Source organism: Terrapene carolina, unplaced genomic scaffold, assembly GCF_002925995.2.
Source record: "Terrapene carolina triunguis isolate 2854851 unplaced genomic scaffold, T_m_triunguis-2.0 Scaffold31549, whole genome shotgun sequence".
In the NCBI taxonomy this organism is placed as follows: Eukaryota; Metazoa; Chordata; order Testudines; family Emydidae; genus Terrapene; species Terrapene triunguis.
Genome location: NW_020695900.1, coordinates 86,174 through 95,646, shown reverse-complemented (window position 1 = coordinate 95,646; position 9,473 = coordinate 86,174).

Genomic DNA, 9,473 nt, shown 5'->3' with positions numbered 1-9,473 from the left:
TTTCAGAATCAGGCAAATACAAGAAAAATGTATCAAACAAAGCATGGATCTGTTCAGCGTCTTCTTTGATCTGACAAAAGCATTTGATACAGTCAATAGAGAAGAATTATGGATGATCCTCTGCAAACGTGGTTGCTCGCTAAAACTGGTAAAGATCATTCATTAATCTCACTGACTCCTTTCCCATTTCAAATGGAATCAAACAGATTGTGTTCTTGCCCCTGTACTATTCAACCTCTTCTTCACCCAAGTTATCAACCATGCTGCAAATGGGCTCAACAGAGGCACATACATCAGATACGGACATGATGGCTGTATCTGATGTGGTTCCAATGCTTACCTCATTCTTCGGAGGGTTTTAAAACAATCTTTAACTATTAGGGATTAAGATGAGACCTTCCTGGGGGGCAGATTGTCCCATATCTGTCTCCTGCGGGCTTTCTTACATCTTCCATAGAAGCAGCTGGTTCTGGTCACTGTCTGAGGCAGGAAAGATGGAGAATCTGGTGATACTGTATGTTCTTGGGTTCAGTATTGCCGACCCCAAATGTTCAGATATCATGAATCAGGTTTCCAAAAATTAGGAGACTGCTTAAAATTAATAATATTTTTTAAAATAGTAATAAATGTTGGGTTCTTTTATTTGCCTTCTTGTTTTTGGTTACACTTAAACCAGATTTTCAAACATCTCCAAGCAACCATGTTGGCTAGAAACTAATTTTTAAAAATATAAGCAGGGACTCTCATATAATCACATGCGCCCAGAAGCCAAGGCTTTATGTAAAACTTCTTTTGCAAGATTTGGGAATCCTGTGTGTTCTACCCTTCAGGCTGCTTTCCATAGCTGTGTCCACCTTGTGGATTCAGAGCTTCCCACCAGACAACCAGGGATCTAGGGACCATAGTCAGACTTCCTGGTCCAAACTGAGGCAGGACCCCCAGCACACTACTCAGTCCTCCAAACTCCACCAAACCTTTTCTTCATAGTATTCCCTTCACCCAGTCTCTGAGAATTATCAGGCCAATGCAAAAGTGGACAGTGTGCATGCTGGCTAACCACAACAGAGGCACTTCAGGAAGGCAAGAGCCTAAGCACAAATGTGAACCCTGCAGCCCTGCTGGTGCTCAGACACTGCCCTCTTGTCTGAGTGATTGATCGCAAGCCCACACTTGCTCAGACATTACATCCTTGCCACTGTGACATTGCACTTTATGATTTTATGAAAATATGCTAATGAGTGAATATAATGTAACTGGAATATGCTTCATTCAAAAGGTCTCTTGTAAGGTATCATTACAAAGCTTATAATCTACTGAGTGTGGTCATCCTATTTGTATAAATGTATCACTCTTGTATCAAACTAGAAATATGAAATATAACTCTGAGGGCCTATTGTAATTATGCAAAGTGTGGGCCATTAATGGTGGTTTGGAGTCTTGATGACTCCCATTAACCAGGACAATTGTCTGCACATGGGTGTGTTTTACCTGTAAGTCTTCCTGTATACCTGTGTACTGGCAAGTGGGCAGTGAAGTCTTACAGTGACATGTGATCATGTCACCTGAACTGGAGTCTATCTTTAACTTGGTGCTTTTTCCATTTAGAAGGAGGGGTGGGAACCCAGAGAGGGACAAAGGATTCCCGCCTTATGCAAAAGGTATATAAAGGGATGAACAGAAGGGATGGAACAGATACAAAGGGGGTTGCAGTCATGAGAAATCCCTTAGCTACCACCTGAGCTGGAACAAGGGTTGTACCAGGGGAAAGGATTGGGCCCAGACTAGGAAGGCATCTGGTCTGTGAAAGAAACTTATTGGAACATCTCTGAGGGTGAGATTTCATCTGTAATCACTTTCTTACTGTATTAGGCATGGACTTGCGTGTTTTATTTTATTTTGTTTGGTAATTTACTTTGTTCTGTCTGTTATTACTTGGAACCACTTAAATCCCAATTTTTATATTTAATAAAATCACCTTTTACTTATTAATTAACCCAGAATATGTATTAATACTGGGGGGAGGGGCAAACAGCTGTGCATACCTCTCTATCAGTGTTATAGAGGGCGAACAATTTGTGAGTTTACCCTGTATAAGCTTTATACAGGGTAAAACAGATTTATTTGGGGTTTGGACCCCACTGGGAGCTGGGCACCTGAGTATTAGAGACAGGAGCACGTCTTACGCTGTTTTCAGTTAAAGCCTGCAGCTTTTAGGGGATGTGGTTCAGCCCTGGGTCTGTGTTTGTAGCAGGCTAGCGTGTCTGGCACAACCAGGCAGGGTTCTGAAGTCCCAAGCTGGCAGGGAAAACGGCTCAGAGGTAGTCCCAGCACATCAGTGGAGCTATGCAGAAGTTGGCAACTATGCCAAGAATAATATGAGATGATTTCTAAAATGTAAAGGCCTGATCAAATTTCAGCCAGCCAATTTCTTAAAATAGGGAAGTGAAACTGACATTCCATTTTCCCTGCATTAGGAGCCATGGCTGCTGCAAATCCAGTAGAAACTCTCCTTGATTAACTGACTTGTTTGGTGTGTCTGGATTATTTTAAAGATCTAGTGTGTCTAGATTGTGGGCACAATTTCTGCCAAGCCTGTATCACCCAATGTTGGGAAGGACTCAACATAAACTTCCAGTGTCCTGAGTGTAGAAAAACCTTTTCCCAGAGAAACTTCAAACCAAACAGACAGCTAAGGAATATCGTAGAAGTTGCCAGAAAACTCAGGCTGCAGTCAGTGAGACAATCAGATGTTGGCAGAGTATGTGAGAAACACAATGAGGTTTTAAGTCTTCTGCCAAGAGGATCAAACCCTCATTTGTATGGTTTGCCACCTGTCACGAGAGCACAAAGAACACACTGTGGTTCCCATAGAGGAAGCTGTCCAGGATTACAAGGTAAGAAATTGCTAACCAATTATTATTATTCAGAGTCAGCAGTGACTTTATTAAAGGTTACAAATGAGTTTCCATAATAAGTGGGACTTGCCTCATGTTTCTGAAAACCACACTAAATGGAACTATTGCTTTGGTATTGGTAAGGGTGGGAGGTTTGTGTACAAGATTTCTGCTAGATAGCTTCTGGGGAGAGTGCTCTAATCACTAGCCTATGGGTATTCCAGGGCAGGGCTCCCATTATCTCCTGTTGGAGCAGTTCCACTGTGTATAAATAATTAAATATGAGTTGGTGCTGGGGGACTGAAACTTGGTCTCCCACCTACCAGGCAAGAAAGCAAACAAGGAATGTATCAGATTACATGAGAGGTATTCATCAGAATCCTAAAGTTCAGCAGAGTAGAGATGGCAGGATCAGGCCCGAGGTCTCTCTTCTGTAGCTGAAGCAGGCTGGCAAGCTGCCAGGCAACTTCACCATGTGGGCTTTGATCAGAACAAACACCGATACTCTGTGATCCTTATTCAGTGGGTGAGTCAAAGATAATGCCCTTAGTATTAAACAGCCATTTAACTACCAAGATGGTTTACAGTTGGTTCACAATGTGGAATCAAGTTTCAAAGAGAGATGAGGACAATAACATTATTACTTCCCGAGCTTCATCTAAATGCTAACCAGCCCTTCTGATCTTGGAGACAATTGAATACAATAATATAGCGTATTAAGACATGAAAAGGATTTAGCAACTATCAGCGAATCTGATTACCTACATCCTGTAGGAAGTGATCACTGGAAACAGACACATACATTTAGTATCTACTCTTGATCCTTATCACTACACATGGATGAGATTTCTAATCTAATTAATTAACATTTCTTTGATACACACAAGTGAATAGTCCCGATTACAATTGCAATGCCTCTTGTTAAACCTGTAAGAGTCATACACATTTTAGCTGGTTTGCCAGCACCACAATTGGTAACAATAAAGAGATCCAGATTTTCTCTGACAAGCTCATTTTCAGATCAGTGAAGTAATGGTGCAAACCTTAGAGCTAGCTGAATTATTCAGAATTAGTAATATCTTGTACCAGTTTGGGGCCTGATTTTCAGGAGTACTGAGTTGAAATTTATTATTTAACCATTCGCAGTGGACCATTTTGGAATAAAGACCCAAGTAAAATGATTTATTGCACAATCCCAAAGTGCTTCCCAAGTGCCAAAAGCCCCAAATATCTTCTGTCCAGCCAACAAAACCTGCAGTATCCATTTGATAACCAACATCCACAGCGCAGTCACCAAATCAATTAAAAATACCCTGCTGCAGTTCTTTGAAAGCAGGAAATTTAGCATCAGAATAAATAACCCAAAGGAAGTTTCACCAGACTGGATTACACATGTTTATAGGGATGGTCTAGATAATGCTTAGTCCTGCCAGGAGTGCAGGGGACTGGACTAGGTGGCCTCTGCCCTGTCCCCACTCCACCCCTCACCCTGCCTCTTCCTGCCCCTGCTCCACCCCTTCCCTGCCCCCATTCCAACCCTTCTCCCAAGCCCCCTCCCCTGAGCAATGCTGGCAGCCAGCGGAGCAGAGTGGGCTGGGTCGGGGTCTCTCCACTTCTCACCAGTGAGTGTTATTTACTCCTTCTCATAACAAAAGAACTTGGGGTCACCAAATGAAATGAATAGGCAACAGATTTAAAACAAACAAAAGGAAGTCTTTCTTCACACAATGCACAGTCAACCTGTGGAACTCTTTGCCAGAGGATGTTGTGAAGGCCAAGACTATAACAGGGTTCAAAAAAGAACTGGATAAATTCATGGAGGATAGGTCCATCAGTGTCTATTAACCAGGATGGACAGGGATGGTGTCCCTCGTCTCTGTTTGCCAGAAGCTGGGAGTGGGCGACAGGGGATGGATCATTTGATGATCACCTGTTCATTCTCGCTGAAGCATCTGGCATTGGCCACTGTTGGAAGACAGGACACTGGGCTAGATAGACCTATAGTCTGACCCAGTAAGGCCATTCTTATGATTGCTAAAGTCCTTCATGCCTTTCCTTAATATATTTTCTAGAATAAAATAATGCATTTTCCCAGTGTGGGCAAACTGCTTGTGTTCTCCTGTTCACCTTATTAAAGCCCTCCAGAGAATGGACCTGCGAGGGAAATTTGTCATTAAAACTTTCTGGAAAGTTCTGGTTTGGTGTGTGGTGTATTCTGAGTCAGAAACAGAAGATTGGTTTCCACGTGGATTTTGCCAAAATAAATTGAAAATGAACAGAGACCTTAAAGCCCAGTCAATTCCCTTGTGCTGCCCAGTATAAGATGGAATGGCAAAAAGAGATGAGAAATATAGGACTGATGCAAAATATATCAGTGATGCTGAAGTTCCATCATGCACTGGATTTCCCATTAGATCATCTCTTCCACCCGCATTATACCATCAAGTAAATAATCGAACTATAAGGGTGGAAATTACTATGGCAATACCACAGTATGACTATGAAATAAATATGAACGGATCATATGGAAAACCTCCTTGAGATGCACCGAATTAAAACCAGAATGCTCAGTCTCTGTCACATCCAAGTTGTTTTCATGAGGTGCAAACTGCTGATAAAAATTGCCATATTTGTTCTTCATGTCACTTTTTTTTCTTTATCACGTAGAAATCTCCATGATTTTGCTGTAATCAATTTGTTGTATCTGAATTCTCTTTCCCAAACTGGTCCTCGAAAAATATGGATAAATGCATACTTTGATGGTGTATGTTCACAATATTAAATTTGCTGGCACTAGAACTGTTGGTATCAATAAAAAAGGTCCATATTTTCTCTGAAAAGCTCATTTGCAGATCAGTGAAATAATGGTGCAAACCTTAGAGCTAGTTGAATTATTCAGTATAAATAACATCCTGTGCCAGTTTGGGGCCTGATTTTCAGGAGTACTGAGTTCAAATTCACTATTTAACCATTCACTGACAACCATTTCAGAATGAAAAGCCAACAAATATGATTGATTGCACAATCCCAACTGTTCCTCCCATGCCAGAAGCCCCAAATACCCTCTGCCCAGCCAACAAAACCTCCAGCTTTCCCTCTACATCCGTTTGATAACCAACATCCGCAATGCAGTCCCCAACCAGTACAAGGAAAAGCAGGAAATTTAGCATCAAAATAAATAACCCACAAGACATTGCCCAAAACGGGATTATTCACATTTGTATCGTTCAATGAAAAAGGCATTTTTAATACACAGACTGAAGCTGAACTTTCATCTCACCCTCTGCAGTGGAACACTGCAGAAACCAGAGGCCCTTGTCGCATCGTTTAGGTCCCGTCTGCTGCTAAGTGCTGGAGATCTTGTTTATACCCACACAGGAATGCACAAGTGAGAGAAGCTGAATTTATTGAAGCATGACACATTTTCCCTTGAAGGACCCTTTGTAAAGTGTTGGTTATAGTCCTTATTTCATTGAACCAAATCAATCTACCATCTTCCCCTAATATGTGCCACTGCCACTTACGTACACCAGCTTCTTTCACTCTCATGAGGGTTCAGAAGAGATTTCATTATCCTGGTGCTTGCCCTCCTCTACCTTTGTATTTTTGCATGAGAAGACCTGGTGACATTTACTCAGCGCTCTCTTGGCTTGCGGGACAAGTCTGGTGAGAACGTCCTTAGTCGCCACCATCATGCTGTACGCACTGCATAGCACAAAGTTCCTGCTGGCTGTTGTCCAACCCTGCTCTCCCTCCTTTGTACCGCTGACCTCTCTCTGCTCTTGCCTGTACCACAATATGACAGACAGGACATGAATTTCTAACACGGCAGCTATGGCTTAGTGAGGAGGGCACTTAAATGGCATGCAGGAATCATGCAATCTGTTCCAGGTCCTGAAACTGACCTGCTTTGTGATGTTGGTCAAGTCATTTCATCTCCCTGTGCCTGTATCCCCATGTATAAAATGCAGCTAATGGCGCTTCATAACAGCCCTGTGAAATCGCGCAGTATTGCAAAATGTGTGGGGAATTTATATCAATTCTCAATAATTAGGAAGAGGACCAAATTTGATGGGATTTTCTATTAATATTTGAGAATTAGGATGGAAATGGGGCAAAATCTGAGGCCATTTCACATCAATATTCAATTCAAGAGAAAGTACAAAATCTGAGGGCATTTTCTATCAGTGTTTGAAAATTAGATCAAATCTGAAGGGATATGTTGTCAATAATTGATCATTGGAGAGGCAAGGGATTTAATCTGAGGAGATAGTTGATCATAGGAGGTTTAACCCCTGCCATGCCATCTGTCCATAATGTGCAGTAATGACTCAGGCCAACAGTTTCCTTCCAAAACCAGAAATGGCTGCAGCTTATTGCTGGTAGAGGAAAAAAGCCCCAAAAGGAGGGAATTTTTTATCCATATTCGAGAAGTAGAGAGAAAAATAGGCAACATTCGAATGGACTTGCGATTGATTTTTGAAAAAGAGAGTAGAATAAACTTCTGAGGGGATTTTAAATCAGTATTTGATCATTAGAGATAATAGTGGTAGTATGTGAGGTAGGGATTGTGTCAATGTGAGAGGGCAATGTGTGTTATGTAGCTGTCTGGCTTTACCCTGTATTGCCTGGCTTTTCTAGTTCTAAATTGGGAATTATTTGCTCTTAGCAACTTGAACTGGTTTAAACTAAGCTTTTTGTTTGTTTGAATAAGGCAATGGGTCGCTATGAGGTGCCACTGGTGGAATCACCCCACCCAGAACATTTTTAAAAAGCTTAAATGGTTTAATCCATTTGACCTTCCTCATACAGTTAAAGCTTTGACACCCCTTTTGGTTGGCTGCACAGGGTGTGGTGTGTGAAAGGGGAGGCCAGGTGGCCCTAGCCAAGAAGCCTGGAGCAGAAGGGGGTGGTGCCTCTCAGGTTGTTTACAGTTTTAGCAACTCACTTTAATCATCTATTACCACCCTCTCTGTTTTTAGTTCCTAGAGGAGCCATGGTACCGTCCCCCATGGAGTCAGACACAATCATACATAAGCCATTTATAAATGTAATACAATGGTCCCCAAAGATACTGCGTGGGGTTGCAATATTTGTCACAACATGATGTCGAATGGCCAGTCAGAACATAGGACTTCCTAAAACTGTTTTGTATTTTCCCATAAATTATAGACTCACTCTTCTCTAAGAATAGGGAGGGGCTGGACTTTAGCCTTCAAATTTGCAGTGATAAAGTGAGATGAAATCCTAATGCCCATAAGCTCTTGCCAAGCAGTATGATGGTTACTTGCCATATTAACTCAATCCTCAAAATGAAACTTCCCAACACAAAGTGCAAAATTGAACAGCTTTTTTAAAAAATTGGAAGAGTAGCTCAGAGAGCTCTCTCCTTAGCTTAAAGAATAGAAGTTTGTGGCAGCCTGCTTTAAAAGTCCCCAGGGTAGACAAAAAAACACTTGATTGTGTACATCACTGTGAGCAACACAGATCTACCAGGCCCTTTTGTCACTCAGAACAGCTTTGTCGATTAGGACTTTGCAGAAGTTAGCTGGAGGCTAAGAAGCCCAGCTGTGCCTCATGCAAAGCCCTTGGCACAAGATAGAAAAATGTCATCATGCTGCAGTTGGGGAGAATCAGGCAGTGATTCCTACCACCAGTGTTCCAGCCACCTATTTTCCCTTTTCCTCTGTCACAAACCATCTGTATATACCCTGATGACCTGTGGGAACATGGCTAATGAGACAGTATTTAGAAATTATTGTATCAATCGCAAAGAACAAACATTAAGCAGAAAAAATATGGTTACTGCCACAGTTATTGGGTTAGTGGGGAGAGGAATATGACTCTAGGATGTTCCCCCTTGTTAACCGCACAAAATTCTCTGTTGCTCACACACTCTAGGGACACCCACTTTTACCCGCTCCTAGGGTTCAGGTGTAAACCTGTTCATTTAAATACCCACCCATACCCAATTCTTAGGGCTCTCAGGGGCGGCTCCAGGCACCAGCGCTCCAAGCGCGTGCCTGGGGCAGCAAGCCACGGGGGGCATGCCCCTGCGGGAGGTCGGCCGGTCCCGCGGATTCGGCAGTAATTCGGCGCCTGCTCAGGGCGTAACTTCCTGTGGGTTTGCAGGACCTTTTACCAGTGAAAGAGCCTTACACAGTAATATCTTTACTCTCTATTTATTAACAATTACCAAGCAAGCAGAATATACATGCTAAACATACAATGCTATGCTCACCAATCCTGATCAGGCAGGCGAACTTTCCCTGTTGGCCAGGCAAGGTCAGTCTCGTCTGGATTCTGGTTGCTGCACGTCACGGTCATGCAGAAGATTCTTGGCAGCTTTGATCTTAGGCTGTGACTTGGAGGTGTGGTCATCTTCTTCCGTGTCTTTTCTTATTCTTCTTCTGTTCCTTCTCTCTGCTGGTCTCCTTCTTGGAGCCCAGTTTATATAGTGAAACTTGAATCCTGCTTAGCTATACCTTAACCAATTACTTTACTAAAATTTTACTAATCAATCCTAACATATTGTAATGTTTCAGAGCGGTAGCCGTGTTAGTCTGTATCAGCAAAAAC